The sequence below is a fragment of the Dermochelys coriacea genome, chromosome 2 (assembly GCF_009764565.3).
Source record: "Dermochelys coriacea isolate rDerCor1 chromosome 2, rDerCor1.pri.v4, whole genome shotgun sequence".
In the NCBI taxonomy this organism is placed as follows: Eukaryota; Metazoa; Chordata; order Testudines; family Dermochelyidae; genus Dermochelys; species Dermochelys coriacea.
This window is the reverse complement of record NC_050069.1, coordinates 230262518-230278929: the sequence shown is the minus strand read 5'-3', so window position 1 is coordinate 230278929 and position 16412 is coordinate 230262518. Positions and strand designations below refer to the sequence as shown.

Below are 16412 nucleotides of genomic sequence, written 5' to 3'. Positions count from 1 at the left end.
ATATCCGATCAGTTGCTGTTAGGAAGCACGGGGGATTGGTATTAAACTCTGCCAACAATATATTGTATCATTTATATAAAATATATAACTTGTGAGCATTTATTTTTAACTTACTGTTGCAATACAACATGAACTATTTCAGTTATTCATGGGTGTTAAGATGGACATCTGCATGAATTGCAGTTCTACTGTAAATATTTCTGAGCATAGACAGGTAGATGCAATAGAAAAAAACAGAAAAATCTTAAATTGCCGATATTGTCAGAGTTGCCATGCAGAATGAAGTTGTTTGACAAAGTGTTTCCCTAGTGATTTGGCTGCGGATGAAAATGTCTTCAGCAATAAAATTTCATGCTTGGGTCTCAGCTCTGTGTACTCATCAATCAGTAAATGGCATATCAAGGATCTTTTTGCTGGATTAGTTAATCTGGTGGCAGAAATATGTGAAACATTGATATTCCTTGGAATTTTTTTTACTCTTAAACACATTCAGTTTAAGAAAATATATTTTGTCATCTACAACTTACTTTACTAATCAACAGTGTAGCATTATGACAGGTATAAAACTTTTTTATGTACAAAGATTTTCATAGTTACCAATAGTAAAACACTGCAAGTAGTTTTCAGTCAAGAGAAAAAGACATTGGTGCTTTCAGTGACAACGCGTGTAAGAATCATAATAATGGGGTACATCGTTTTCAGGGCTTTACAATATTCTCTAACGAACAAATATCTTCTATAATTTTAGTCACTACTTTTTGTTTTAACCACAATTTATTAGAATTAATCATGTTCCATAACTGCTGATACTTAAAATATCATTAATAGGTTTAGAAATTTCAATTACATGGTAGCAAAGGAATAAATCACCTGTTCCTTTAATTACCTCTGGTACACCATATGAGCAAAGAAGATCTTCAGGGAAACTGCCTTCTGTGTTACTGAATGACTGTCAGTGAAGAAGTTGCTTTCCTTAAAGGATGCTCTATTAAAGACATTTCACACTCTTTTATGCAACATCTGTTGCTGCCAGTACCACGTCTTACACAGTAATTTCAAATATGACAGATGCTAGTAATAACTGTAATTTCATACCTACTTATTAAGCTCAGGTTAGATTTTATTGGGAGCCATATAAAGATTTTGTATAAAATACAGAAATCAGTATATATTTGAAAAATATCCCTGCGTTTTATTTCAGGCAACTGCAGTGAAATACACTAAAACATATTATACCAAAACCCTTCTGTTTGGAGTACCACGTCCATCTGGTGGCAAATATTCCAGGAGAACAGTTATTCTTGCAGCATTTTCCAATTGCATCTGGTTCAAAAGGAGTTGTTCCTGTAATATTCTCAAGACCAACCACTGGGGGGTGGGAGGGAAGCAGGAGGAATCATTGGGAAAGAGAAGGATCTGAAAGGAGAGAGACTAAGGGCTAGTCTACACTGGCAACGCTAAAGAGGCAGCGCTTTAACGTGCCTTGTGTGGTCGCGGTGCAGTGTTGGGAGAGAGCTCTCCCAGCGCTCTAAAAAAACCACCTCAATGAGGAGCATGGCTCCCAGGGCTGGAGCACTGTTTACACTGATGCTTTACAGCGCTGCAACTTGCTGCACTTGGAGGGTATTTTTTCACACCCCGAGCTAGAAAGTTGCAATGCTGTTAATTGCCAGTGTAGACAAGCCCTAAGAAAGAGGGTGGTGAATTTATAAGAGAAACAGGAAAAGGATGACGGAAGAGATAAGTGTGGGGGTGAGGGGAGACCAGGAAGTTGAGGGAAACAGGGAGAGGGAGGAAGGCAAGAAAAATGGGAAGAGCTAGTGAAAATACATGAAGACAACCAGCTGATTAGGCAAGGGGGAGCGTGAAGAAATAACAGAAGAACAGAGAAAGTTATGTAAAAGTAGAAATCTAGGATACAGAATAAGCAGGGAATAGAGGGCACAAACTTCACTGATAAGGGACATTGTCTGCAAGAGACAAAAATGGGGAGAAAGGGAGACAAAAAGGAGACAGCCACAAGCACAACAAAATTTCTTTTAAAAAGCATGAGTGGGTGTTCCTTTTGAACAGCAAAGAAAATTGTAATGTACTTATTGCTGCCATATTGGCAATAGAATCATTTGGGACAAATTGAGATCATAGTTTTAACTCAAGGCCTGGAAATAAGTCAGAGCAGTTTTAGGTTGTCTCCCTTCCTGATGGTGATAGGGAGCAACCAATTTCTTGATGTTTGTAATGTGCCAATTTTGTGCCTTTTTTTTCCCCCAGCCCAAACCAGCAAACCCTTAATTGTGACTACTCAAACAAATAAGGGCTGCAGGATTGGGCCTATAGTATGTCAGACGTGGGGGATAAACACACAACTGCTTCATTCTGTTAAATTAAATTGTGGCTTAGACTTACCCACTTGTGCAAGGGAGTAAAAAAATCTTCAGAGTCTACACAGACCTGGGATCCAGGAGCAAGCAGGGCTAAACTCAGAACGACTGTGCAAGGGTGGTGGGGAATGGTCAGAGCATTGACCCCATCCCTTTATTTGCTGGCCAGCACAGTTGAGACACTATGGGAGGGGGACAGGACATAATTTTTGGCTGGCATAAGCAGTAAATTACTGTCTTATGAAAATGGGTGAGGGGGCGGGAGAAATGTGGCTACAGGAGAGGGAGTGCTGCCTCTTACTATAGGCTCTGTTCTTGTGACAAAGATTAGCTCATTATTATCACTTCACAGGATAATTGACAGTCAATAAGTTATTAACTAATAGGTCTTTCCCATCTCTAACTTTTAGTATTTTATGGAAATAAGAGTAAAATTCCACTCAAGAATTTTGTAAAAGAAAAATAGTGGTGGGTTTTTTCTTAGTTAATGATGTGGGAGTCGGGCAGCATTTAATGTATTGAAGGCAGTGAGAAAAAAATTGAGCATAAGGTACAGAGACATGTAGGTTGGCTTTGGATGACCACATTTGTGTGTGAAAATTGCATATCATCTCCAAGAAAATGACTTTTTTCCCCTGTGTACTGAAAGGTGTTGTAAAGTTCTAATTGCAGCATGTGCACTTCTTTATTCTCACACACACACACCAAATTGCAGTAATTCTAAACTAATTATTTAATGGTTTTTTTCTTCCCTTACTAAAAATTATATATATTTTTAAACTTAATTTTTATGCAGAAGAACTACATGAAAATCTGCTGTAAAACTGTTCCTGCCTGGAAATAAGATGGAGTTAAGAACCAAGTTAAATGAGACCATGTGCCCCATTCCAGTATTGGAGTAATGTAGATTCAGTGTAGGTACAATGTGAGCTGTAATAACAAATAGTCATGGCCCAACGAGAGTGGAAAAGCAAATAGGGGTTTAGGTAGTAAATCTTCCCTAGAAAAGCCTAAAAATAAGTAAATTAGGATTACTTTGTCTTTTAGCTTGTTTAAATTATTTCCTCCTTCTGTAGCCATAGTAAGTCCAAAGAGGAAAAGTGAAGACTACTCGTATGTTGCAGGATCAGATCCCAAGTCTGTGCACAGTAAAGAGAGAACAGGTGAGCATTTAAAAATAAACTAAGGTGGTATTTTCTAAACTTTTTTTTCCTCCCTGATTCCTCACTGGCGTAAATTAGTGTAGCTCCATTGTCTTGAGTGGAGCGACACTGATTTTACAGCAGTGGGGAATACAGAGTATTATTGTTTTTAATGGGTACTACAGTGGTACCTAGGGCATGCAGTCAGGAATCATGGCCCCATTGTGCCTTTCTGATATTGTCCCTACATGCTCGTGCTATTCTTTTTGCACTAATCCTTAGCAATTTTCCATGTTTCCACCTTTTATAGGATTCTTTTTTTATTTTCAGGTCATTAAAGAGCTCTTGATAGAGACGTATTGGCCTCTTGCTATTCTTCCCATCTCTCTTTGTATCAGGATAGTTTGCTGTTATGATTTTCACATTGTCTTCTTGAAAAACTGCCAGCTCTCCTGAACTCATTTTTCCCTTAGCTTTTCTTCCCATGGGACCTTACCTACCAGTTTTCTGAATTTGTTGGGGTATGTCTCTGCTGCAGCTGGAAGCAAGCCTCCTAGGCCAGGTAGACAGACTTGTGGTAGCAAAGCTTGAGCCATCACACTAAAAATAGCTGTATGGACGTTGCAGCGCTGGCAGAGGCTGGGACTTGCCACCTGAGTCAGACCCAGGGGATAGGGTAAGCTTGAGCTCAAATGGCTAGCCCAGCCTTCTCTGGTGCCGCAACATTCAGACAGATATTTTTAGCGTGCTAGCGCAAGCCCGACTAGAACAAATCTTGGAGACTCGCTCCCAGCTGCAGTGTAGACAACCTTAATGTCTGTTTTTAAAAAATCTGTTCTCATTATTCTGCTGCTCTCACTCCTTCACTTGTGTAGAATTAAGAAATCTACCTTTTCATGATCACTTTCACCCAAATTGCTTTCAACTTTTAGATTTCCAACCAATTCCTCCTTGTTAATCAGAATCAGGTCTAAAATTGCTGTCCCTCTGGTTACTTCATCCACCTTCTGAAACAAGAAGTTGTCCCCAATACAGTCGAAGAACTTATTGGACACTTTGTGTTTTGCTGTATTGCTTTTCCAACAGATTTCTGGGTAGTTAAAGTCCCCCGTTACTATCAGGTCTTGTGTTTTGGAAATTTCTGTTGTTTGTTCTAGAAATGTCTCATCCTCCTGATAAGGTGGTCTACGGTAGACCATGCCATGATGTATAACCTGAGTTTTCCCAGGTTATCTTTACTCAGAGACTTTCCTTTGGTCTGGCTCTCACTTCTTTCTGGAACTCAGAGCAAGTGAATACATTCTTGATGTACAATGCAAGAGCTCCTCCTTTTTTCCCTGCCTGTTTTTCCTGAACTAGCTGTTCCCCTCTATACCAGTATTCCAGTCATGAGATTTATCCCACCAAGTCTCTGTGATCCTGAGCAAGTCATAATTAAGGTTAAGATTTTGTCATGATTATTTCTAGAAAAGTCATGGATAGGTTGCTGGCAATAAACAAAGATCCATAGGAGCCTGTGACCTGTCTGTGACTTTACTAAAAACCCCACCACCATGGGGGAGTGCACAGTCCTGGCCCTAGCTTCAGCCTCTGACAGCTGAAGCAGTCACAGAGGTCCAGTAAAGTCACGGAATTCATGACCACCATGACTAAATTGTATCCTTAGTGATAATTTAGCTTGTGTATTGATACCTCTAGTTCTTCCTGTTTTCCCCCCATACTCCTCCACTTGTGTACAGACATCTAAAATGTTGAGCACTCCAGAATCCCTCACTGTTTTCCCTTTTGTTGCTCCTATGACCCTATTGTAATTAGCTATTCCGCTCCCCCAACATTTAGCACTCTGAGATCACCTTTTTTTATACCTATTGGCAGGTTTTTGTCACCTTCTCCCTTCAAACCTAGTTTGAAACCCTACTCACCTAGGGTTACCAATCCTCCTGGTTTTGCCAGGAGTCTCCCGGAATCGGGCTGTCTTCCAGAGGCTACTTCAGCCAAACCGAGAGATTTTAGGTGCGAACAGTCTGCGGCACAGCAGGGCTAAGGCAGGCTCCGTACCTGCCCTGGCTCCATACTGCTCCCAGAAGTAGCCGGCACATCCCTGCGGCCTCTAGGGGTGGGCAGGAGGTCTCCCCCGCCCCGAGCACTGACTCCAAAGTTCTCATTGGCCAGGAAACACGACCAGTGGGAGATGTGGGGGCGGTGCCTGCGTTTAGGGACAGCATGTGGAGACCCCCCTGCATTCCCCAGAGGCCGCTGCCAGAAAGATGTGCTGGTCGCTTCCAGGAGCTACCAGAAGTAAGCGCCTCACCCCCTCCCGCATCCCAACCTCCAGCCCAGAGCCTGCACCCAAACTGCCTCCCAGAGCCCAATCCCTTACCCCCTTCCGCACCCAAACTCCCTTCCAAAGACCACACTCCCTCCCAGAGCCCGCACCTCCTCCTGCATCCCAAACGCCTGCCCAGCCTGTTGAAAGTGAGTGAGGATGGGGGAGAGCGAGCAATGGAGGGAGGGGGGATGGAGTGAGCATGGGATGGGGCCTTGGAAAAGGAGTGGAGCAGGGGTGGAGCCTCAGGGCAAGGGTGTTTGGATTTGTGCAATCAGATGACAATCCTATCCTCACTGTTGCTACCACAGGTTAGTTATCTCACTGTAAAAAAAAAAAACAAAAAAAAAACGAAACAAAAAAAAAACAACCACACACACACCTCACCTTGTTGGGAGTGAAGACCTATCCAAAGAGATGAATAATACCTATTCTCGGAGCCATATTTTATATTTATAGTTAAGACCTAACACACAAATGCCAGAACATCAAGAATCCAAGCACAATCCGTACAAAAGGGGCAGGATTTCCACCCTGCACTGGAGCAGTTGTTTTGGGTCCTGAACCTTATGGAACAGCACCTTATGAGATCCCTTCTCTTCTAGCCGTTTTCTGATTCAGGTGGCACCCAGTGGACCAGCTGCTCAGATACTATTCATAAGCCTATATTTTCCAGATGATAGAGCTCAGCTGGGACTGCATCTCCTCATTCCCCGATGTGGACATGTGCTCTGACATCTTCCTTGGGCCAGCTTGAGACATATGAGCATGTTAGTACTGAAATACCTAGCCAATCAAATCTGTAAAAGAACTGTGATCTTGCAGAAGTGGGTGCTGGTGAAAAGGGTCTGCAATGAGATCTAGATCTGGTTCACCCCGATTTGTAAAGGTGAGCAGCTTCCAGAAAAGCTAACCCCAGGACAATATAGTAAAATAAACTAGAGAGTCCACTTTTAAAGTGACTGGTTCAGTATGGGATGGTCATGGAAGTACTATTTGTACTAATGCAGCTGTGTGGTAGTGCTGGTTGTCTACCCGAAGACTGGACTGCACAGATAGATAGTATGGTAGATTGTTTTGCTCAGACTAGAAGCTGGATTTTCTCATCAGATCCAACTCCAGGCACGAAGGGGCTGTAAGTGGCCAGCAGAGAATACACCCTCAGAAAGAAGGAAACTCCCTGCTGGTTATGTATGCCACCTCTGGGCCTTGCATCTGCCAGCACTCCCAGACTTAGTGTAGGCTGCAGGAACAGAGTGAGGCTGACCACTGATTTGCTGCACCTATTCTCTACTGGTATTGGGTCCATTAAAGACTGTGTCAGTGGCCCAAGTTAGAGCTGTCTGGGAGCAGCTTCCATTAGTCCTTCCCAGTGGTACCCAAAACCTAATGTAAGAGAATCTGGTATGGTGAAGTTACGGGAATTGCTGTTATCATCTGATTAGAGCAACTGGTCAGTTTTTGGCGCTTTTAAATCACCAAAAACTTTGAGTGGTAGGTCTGAAAAGTTTGTTAGAAATGAGAGCAAACTGGGGTTTAGTAGGACCATTAAGTCTCTACGGAACTAATGGCCATGTGAGTCTGCATGCTAATTGCATAGAAAGAACTTTATATAGAACTGAATCAATTGCCAGTGAGTTGTCAATAAATTATCTCCTGAGCCCCATGCTACCGACAGACTAAGGAAGTATCTTCTGAGACACAGAGCCATTGGCAAATCTTTCTCTAGTTTCCTTGTCTCCCTCGCAGCTGCTAGGACTTCTTTTTAACACTAGCTTTATGTTGCAAGTGCTGGGGCAGGGGCTGCTTCAGCTGCTAGTGGTAACCAGCTGTTTGCCACCCAATGTGCATAGCGTGGACCATAGCAAACAGATCAGAGTGCTCTTGTATGTTTCAGGATGCCAGTCTCGCATGCTGAAAGTTAACAAACATTTTAGAGGAAACACTAGATTCAGAGGCCCACATATTTCACCTCTGCAACATGTTCAATAAATCCATGCAACTGGAGTCTTGCAGTTCTTCACCTGGGACTGCAGCAATGCAGCTGGATCTCCATTATTAGTCTTCCTACCTTCATAGTTAGATGATACAATGTAAGCTATTGTTTCAAATCTATGTTCCCTTTCCGCTCCCCCAAGATCAAAAAGCAACATTAGATCATTTTGTATTAATCTTTGAAACTTTCAGAATACACAGAGGAGTGTTATGATTGAAAAAGCTAGTTCCTATCTTCTACATTCCACATCTTCCCCTATTACCCGAGTGTGCATAGGTACCAACAATGTAGGATGTGAACGCTGCTTCCTTTAATGGAAACGATGCTCAGCAAGAGCAGACTGCATTGATACACATTAGCTGACCTTGTAACAGCAACTACTTTGGTTAATGAATACAGTGAGTTTACTGGTGTATCACTGTTTCTGGTAATGGCTATAAAAAGGGGATGCAGTCTATTTGTAACCCCCAAGAAAATTTACATAGATTTCTGGGACCCTGTCTGCTGGCAGCTCAGGGAGAGGCATGCTGTCCCTGGTAAGGAGGAGGAGCCAAGGCAGACTCAGAGTCTGCCCAGCAACCAATAGGGAATGAGAGGCCCTCCCAGGGAGTTGAGAAAAGGGGATAAGCCATTTTGGAGTCAAACTGGAGTCAGCCAGGAAAAGAGCAGGACTGGGTGTGTGCGGAGCTGGTGAGTCCCTGGCCTGCATGCAGGGTTCCCCCTGAGAAGAAGCCTCTAGGGACCTGACAGCAGATCTCTCAGCTTCCCCACTGATGATTCCCAATTTGTAGAGTTTTCTGGGAAACTTCCCCAGCCAGTCTGAGTTCACCCTCCAGCTCCCTTGGTGAGACCAGTCACCACATGGTCAGCTCTGCTGGCTGCTAGTCCAGGAAAGCTGCCTGCGGAGCGTGTGTCTGGAGGCTGGGCTAGGAGGCTACACTTTGGATGTTAGCATAGTTGTGTAACCTACACCTTGAGCCCTGCACCCCATTGTGGTGAGGGGAAATCCTGGGACTGACGCAGCCTGATTCCTGCCTGAAGAGGACCCCTGCCAGCAGAGGGCAGCCCCTCTGCAGTGACTGTGGAGTCCAGAGTCGTTTTCAAACCTGAGGATCATTCATGGAGTTTGTGAGTGCACCATGTTTTAGTTAGGTAATTTGTTTTGGGGATCCCCTATTCCCTGAACTATGTCTTCAAGTCAGGGAATAAGGGTTTGAGGATTTTATAACCTGTTGCATACTATACCTGTGCAGGGATTTACCACCTTCTCCCACTTGTGAGTCCTTTGGGCTGTACTGAACCCAGTCAGCCACACTGCTAAACCACTGCAAAGAAGAATTCTGTGGTTATAGGTCATCAAGGGCCCCAGCAAAGTATGCGTTCCAACGGGATACTAATCTTATATTTGCTACATCAAGTCATGGGTATTTTCAGTGTTGGTACCTGTGACCCTAAAAATAGTGTTTTAACCTGTTATGTTGTATTTGTCTCCTGTTTAATATAATTATTATGTTGAATATATTGTATGTGTTTGTGTTATTTCTTGGAAGTCTCCAACTATCTGGCAAGTAAGTGGGGATTACCCTGTAGTTAGAATTTTCCCCCCAAGCTGCTCTGGTGACCCTGCCAGGAAGGAGCGAGGTGGGTGGAGGCATTGCCAAATAATGTCATAGGAAAAAAGAAAGAAGATACATCCTGCTGAGTGGGTGGCGGGCTCCAAAAGAACCCAGACTTGTAAGTGGATTGGCATTTAAAGGAGGTAACTAAGTGGAGAGGGGGCGCTACATATCCATGTTTCAAATTTGCATTCCACAGCACATTTAACTAAACCCTGGCTACATGTCAGTATCCTACAATATTTTTTTTAATGTTTTGTGGACTTTTATAGCCAATATACCTATTTTTCTGCATGGAAACTGCATATCAGTGACTTTGCCTAGACAATTTAAATAATGATGAGCGTGGTACTTGGTTGGTATCATAAAGAGGTGCTTGTTTTTCTAGTTTTCAAAAAATGCCTGAGTTGCTAATACTAATTACAAAACAGTTTATTATGAAATATGTATGTTGTTAACTAGAACAATCTAGAAAATACTATCTTTGCACTTCCTGGGCCATTTTATTCAGTAGTTAAGTGAAATACAAATTCTCAGTGATTTTCAGGAAAATTATACTGAGATACTATCTCTGTTAAATGTTTTCCTTTTATATAATGTGCAGCCTGCATTTTCTTCCTTCAAGTATAGTGTTGCTCTTCCATTATATGCCAAGTCCTGAACTCTCTGAAGTCAATGGCAGAACTTCTATTGATTTTATTGGAAGCAGAGTCAAGCCTTTAGTTCACCATCACTGCATCTAAATGAAAGCTTGGTAAGGAGAGCCGCCCATTGAGAATATTAATACAGTCTCTGTCGCAGGCCTTGAAACCAGGGTGATAGAGACCCAAGAAGTCAGAAGTATCAGATGGTGCCAGAGTTTTGTTCCACTGTAGCCTTCTCCATAGCCATCCACAAAGCGTGAAGGTTTTAAAATTGAGCAAGGTCTTTAATGTTAAATGAGCAAAGGTTTAACCAGTGCTTGTTAGAGGGTAGTCAGCATCTTGTTCTTATGGAGTGGGACATATTTAACAATTCACATCAGAATTGGACCAAAGTCTTCTCGGCTGGCTTTCACCAGCTGTAAGGGTTATGGGCTCATCTTGCCAGGTCATGCTCTTCACCTCCTCAAATTCATCTAGGACTGTTGAAAATGAAATCAGGTGAAATGCTGCCAGCAAAGCCTCTTACTAATTATTTGTTACGATTTGTAGCTCAAAGGGAGCACAGTCCTTTTCTCAAAATGCTGACTATCTATAAATATTGTATGTCTGTCTCCTCGTGCTCTGATACTGTTCCCATTTGTGGCCAAGTTTGTTTTGAGAATCGTGCTGTAAAGAAAGGATGATGTAAACAGGAAAAGGTAAATATCAGAACAGTGTGTTGTGCTATCTCAATAACTGGTGCAGTTTGCTGATTGCTCAATTACATTTTAACAATATGATATCAGTAATGAAGAGCTGACTAGTAAGTATAGTTCAGTATAATTCCCCAAGTACTCTTGAAATATAACACAGCAAGAAAGAGTATAATGAAAAATTATGGAGAGGTAGCTGGGGGCTTACCTTATGATCTGTGTTCATTACAATAAATGACATTTTCACTGCAGTGTTACCATAAAGATTATTGGCTGCTGTGTAACGTGGGTCTCTCCTGAATAGAACAGCTTTGTCTGCATAGTGTTAGCCATGAAAAAAACACTAAAGATCTGCTTAATTTATTAATTATTTTCCATATATTAATGGTGTACTGCTCTGGTCAAAATTGACAGGAAAACGGAGATGCACTTCCCTTATAGCCAGTTGTTTCATGATACAGTGGTAATCGCTATGTGTGTCACGATCTCTGATGCCCCATAACTCCAAATATGCATCTCGAAGGTCCATAGACTAGTAATTAGCTCTCCATGAACAAGGAGTCACTGACCTCTGTCTTGCAGGACTGTAGGGTTTTCGATTTGAGGAAATGTGTGCAGATTTTACTTTGAGATGAGAATTACCAAGGGACTAAATCCTAAATCTAACTATACTTATTTTTATTTCAGTATATTTAAAAAAAAAAAAGCCTATTCCGCTATCTAGGTACTATGCCATCAGTTAAGAATACATTTAAAAAACAGCAGTAAATTCCATGCAGCACCCAGTTAGTAAACACCTCTCACCAATCCTCTGTCCCCACATAGCCCATAAACCTTAAAAGCAAACAAACAAAATCCTCACCATGAGGTGGATGAGGCTTTCTTCCGGCAACTCACGGAAGCTACTAGATCGCATGCCCTGATTCTCATGGGTGACTTTAATTTTCCTGATATCTGCTGGGAGAGCAATACAGCGGTGCATAGACAATCCAGGAAGTTTTTGGAAAGCGTAGGGGACAATTTCCTGGTGCAAGTGCTAGGGGAGCCAACTAGGGGGAGCGCTTTTCTTGACCTGCTGCTCACAAACCGGGTAGAATTAGTGGGGGAAGCAAAAGTGGATGGGAATCTGGGAGGCAGTGACCATGAGTTGGTTGAGTTCAGGATCCTGACGCAGGGAAGAAAGGTAAGCAGCAGGATACGGACCCTGGACTTCAGGAAAGCAGACTTTGACTCCCTCAGGGAACAGATGGCCAGGATCCCCTGGGGGACTAACATGAAAGGGAAGGGAGTCCAGGAGAGCTGGCTGTATTTCAAGGAATCCCTGTTGAGGTTACAGGGACAAACCATCCCGATGAGTCGAAAGAATAGTAAATATGGCAGGCGACCAGCTTGGCTTAATGGTGAAATCCTAGCGGATCTTAAACATAAAAAAGAAGCTTACAAGAAGTGGAAGCTTGGACATATGACCAGGGAAGAGTATAAAAATATTGCTCGGGCATGTAGGAAAGATATCAGGAGGGCCAAATCGCACCTGGAGCTGCAGCTAGCAAGAGATGTCAAGAGTAACAAGAAGGGTTTCTTCAGGTATGTTGGCAACAAGAAGAAAGCCAAGGAAAGTGTGGGCCCCTTACTGAATGAGGGAGGCAAGCTAGTGACAGAGGATGTGGAAAAAGCTAATGTACTCAATGCTTTTTTTGCCTCTGTTTTCACTAACAAGGTCAGCTCCCAGACTGCTGTGCTGGGCAACACAAAATGGGGAAGAGATGGCCAGCCCTCTGTAGAGATAGAGGTGGTTAGGGACTATTTAGAAAAGCTGGACGTGCACAGTCCATGGGGCCGGACGAATTGCATCCGAGAGTGCTGAAGGAATTGGCGGCTGTGATTGCAGAGCCCTTGGCCATTATCTTTGAAAACTCGTGGCGAACGGGGGAAGTCCCGGATGACTGGAAAAAGGCTAATGTAGTGCCCATCTTTAAAAAAGGGAAGAAGGAGGATCCTGGGAACTACAGGCCGGTCAGCCTAACCTCAGTCCCTGGAAAAATCATGGAGCAGGTCCTCAAAGAATCAATCCTGAAGCACTTAGAGGAGAGGAAAGTGATCAGGAACAGTCAGCATGGATTCACCAAGGGAAGGTCATGCCTGACTAATCTAATCGCCTTTTATGATGAGATTACTGGTTCTGTGGATGAAGGGAAAGCAGTGGATGTATTGTTTCTTGACTTTAGCAAAGCTTTTGACACGGTCTCCCACAGCATTCTTGTCAGCAAGTTAAGGAAGTATGGGCTGGATGAATGCACTATAAGGTGGGTAGAAAGCTGGCTAGATTGTCTGGCTCAACGGGTAGTGATCAATGGCTCCATGTCTAGTTGGCAGCCGGTGTCAAGTGGAGTGCCCCAGGGGTCGGTCCTGGGGCCCGTTTTGTTCAATATCTTCATAAATGATCTGGAGGATGGTGTGGATTGCACTCTCAGCAAATTTGCGGATGATACTAAACTGGGAGGAGTGGTAGATACGCTGGAGGGGAGGGATAGGATACAGAAGGACCTAGACAAATTGGAGGATTGGGCCAAAAGAAATCTAATGAGGTTCAATAAGGATAAGTGCAGGGTCCTGCACTTAGGATGGAAGAATCCAATGCACCGCTACAGACTAGGGACCGAATGGCTCGGCAGCAGTTCTGCGGAAAAGGACCTAGGGGTGACAGTGGACGAGAAGCTGGATATGAGTCAGCAGTGTGCCCTTGTTGCCAAGACGGCCAATGGCATTTTGGGTTGTATAAGTAGGGGCATAGCGAGCAGATCGAGGGACGTGATCGTTCCCCTCTATTCGACACTGGTGAGGCCTCATCTGGAGTACTGTGTCCAGTTTTGGGCCCCACACTACAGGAAGGATGTGGATAAATTGGAAAGAGTACAACGAAGGGCAACGAAAATGATTAGGGGTCTAGAGCACATGACTTATGAGGAGAGGCTGAGGGAGCTGGGATTGTTTAGTCTGCAGAAGAGAAGAATGAGGGGGGATTTGATAGCTGCTTTCAACTACCTGAAAGGGGGTTTCAAAGAGGATGGCTCTAGACTGTTCTCAATGGTAGCAGATGACAGAACGAGGAGTAATGGTCTCAAGTTGCAATGGGGGAGGTTTAGATTGGATATTAGGAAAAACTTTTTCACTAAGAGGGTGGTGAAACACTGGAATGCGTTACCTAGGGAGGTGGTAGAATCTCCTTCCTTAGAGGTTTTTAAGGTCAGGCTTGACAAAGCCCTAGCTGGGATGATTTAACTGGGACTTGGTCCTGCTTTGAGCAGGGGGTTGGACTAGATGACCTTCTGGGGTCCCTTCCAACCCTGATATTCTATGATTCTATGATTCTATGATTCTCACACTGATCCGCCTCACTCTCCCCAAGCTCCGCTTCACAAAGATGGGTTTCGCCATCTGTCCCGGAGGTCAACGCAGTTGAGCTGTTTTGGACCAATGGCATGGAGTTAATATAGTTGAAAGGGTCACTGCTGGGAACCTGAAGAAGGATTTCATATGAGATACAACAAAGTCCATTTTTGCATTGCTAAAGCAGACTGGTTGCAAAAAAAACAGGAAAAAAAGGAAAACTCTCCAATTTCCCCATTCTTCCTTCTCCCATGAAATTGGAGGAGGAAGTGTGGCGGTGAGAAATTGGTTGCCTTTCTGAAAGATGAGCTTTAGCTAGACACAAGTTGTTGGGCTAAATCGGGCAACTGTGTGAAATGTAATGTCCTGTGACATACCTGGGATCAGCGTAGATGATCTCTTAGTCCCTTCTAGCCTTAAACTCTATGAATCTGTGAACCCTTCACCTCTGCCAGCAAGGTCACAGGGAAGTGTGATCCCTAATTCCACCCACTAACATGAAACCCCTTAACTGTGATTAGATGGTCCTGACAGAAGACTTACAGTGTTTGCCCCACATTCCCCTGGGGGAAGGAGTTTGAGGCAGCTCGGCAGAGGAGGGGCTCATGGACAGTAAAACCAGTATGTCTTCTAGGAAGCCTATATAAACCTGCACAACCCTGGCCTTTGCCACAGTCATTCATTCCCAACATGTGCATCAGTGGGGCCACTACCTTCTGCATAAGAATGGGCATACTGGGTCCAAAGGTTCATCCAGCCCAGTATCCTGTCTTCCGACAGTGGCCAATGCCAGGTGCCCCAAAGGGAATGAACAGAACAGGTTATCATCAAGTGATCCATCCCCTGTCATCCATTCTCAGCTTCTGGCAAACAGAGGCTAGGGACACCATCCCTGCCCATCCTGGCCAATAGCCATTGAGGGATCTATCCTCCATGAACTTATCTAGTTATGTTTTGAACCCTGTTATAGTCTTGGCCTACCAGCATGGCTTCATTCTTCCATAGATTTGTGGGCTTTCTGCTTCATTTTATTCCCTTGCATACTCCTTAGTGAAGAAAAGGAGCTAGGGATCACTCAGGAGTAGTAGAAAACAAACCATGCCCCCTGCACTGGTGGCCAGAAGAGAGATTGCATAGGAGCAACTATGACAACTTTATGCTATTCAAAGTTTCTTTTCCTCCAGTAGCGTAGCTGTCCCAACACCCAGAGGATTGTGAGTTTTCCCTCTTCTACAAGCAACGAGATCCACCAATCCCAACATAATGGATCGCTGCCACAGGTTAATTCCAGGAGACTTTATTTTTTGTAAAAAATCACGTTCATTTATTAGAATATCCCTGGAGTTTCTGTTGTCTTTTTTTAATCGGTAAACTAATTGTAGTTAGAGGGAAAGAAATGCATAACTGCTATCTATAGAATAACGTAAAGAAAACCACTCAGTTAGTACTTAGCCATTTTTACCAAAAACTATATGAAGAACCTTGAAATCAGTTCCTGTAACATTTAAGAAAAAAAACCCCATAAGTATTGGTTTTAAATTGAAAGGGCTTAACGTGAACAGCAGCATTAATGTAAGGGGGGGATTAAAGAAGACTTTTTTTTTTTTTACTAGGACAGGGAAGGTCTGAACATGTTTTATGCATTTTTGCTCAGTGTTCGTCCAGCGTTAGTTTGAGAGCAGGCAGGTGTTTCTGATCTCAAGTCAGTGTCCTAGACTATAGTCCCAATCAAATAAATCAGTGTAACAGTGCAGTGTGCAGATTTATATACTGCATGCTCATACAGTAAGGCACACACAAGATACGGGTGTGATGATACAGATCATTTTGAGTAAACAAATCGCACACACACTAGAGTGGTCACCAGCACCGTTTCCTGTAAATGCATTTTGCTCCACAGCCTGCACTGTCTCTTGCTAGAGTGGCTGACCCTGCTGGCTCCGCTCATCCTCATTCATCAGATTGGAGGATGCCACTTGTCCAAAAGGACATCTCGGCCCCTTTGGGTCTGTAGAGTTGGGGGGGATACCGGTGCCTAAAGCCTTCTCCTGCTCAAACATGTCAATGGAAAAATACATTTTAAGCTGTGAAGGGGGGCGGGAAGCATCTTTTAAGATTCCCACTGACGTCAATGGATATTCTCAGGAGTAAAGGCTTAGAGAAAAACCTAATTGAGTTTCTCCATTATTTGAATATTCTAAAATGCATGCAAGCATTCTACTAAGGAA

General features: G+C 43.4%; 1 protein-coding gene across 3 annotated transcripts in view; it reads left to right on the top strand.

Moving 5' to 3' along the window:
• The window catches only part of RSU1 (Ras suppressor protein 1), a 187122-nt gene that overhangs the window by 159374 nt on the left and 11336 nt on the right, over positions 1-16412 (top strand). Inside the window, exon 9 of one of the 3 annotated variants that reach the window (XR_005291112.2) lies at positions 3458-3544. The exons of the other annotated variants lie outside the window; for them this stretch is intronic. The gene's annotated coding sequence lies outside the window, so the exon portion shown is untranslated. The remainder of the gene's footprint in view (positions 1-3457; positions 3545-16412) is intronic. 3 annotated transcript variants of the gene reach the window in all.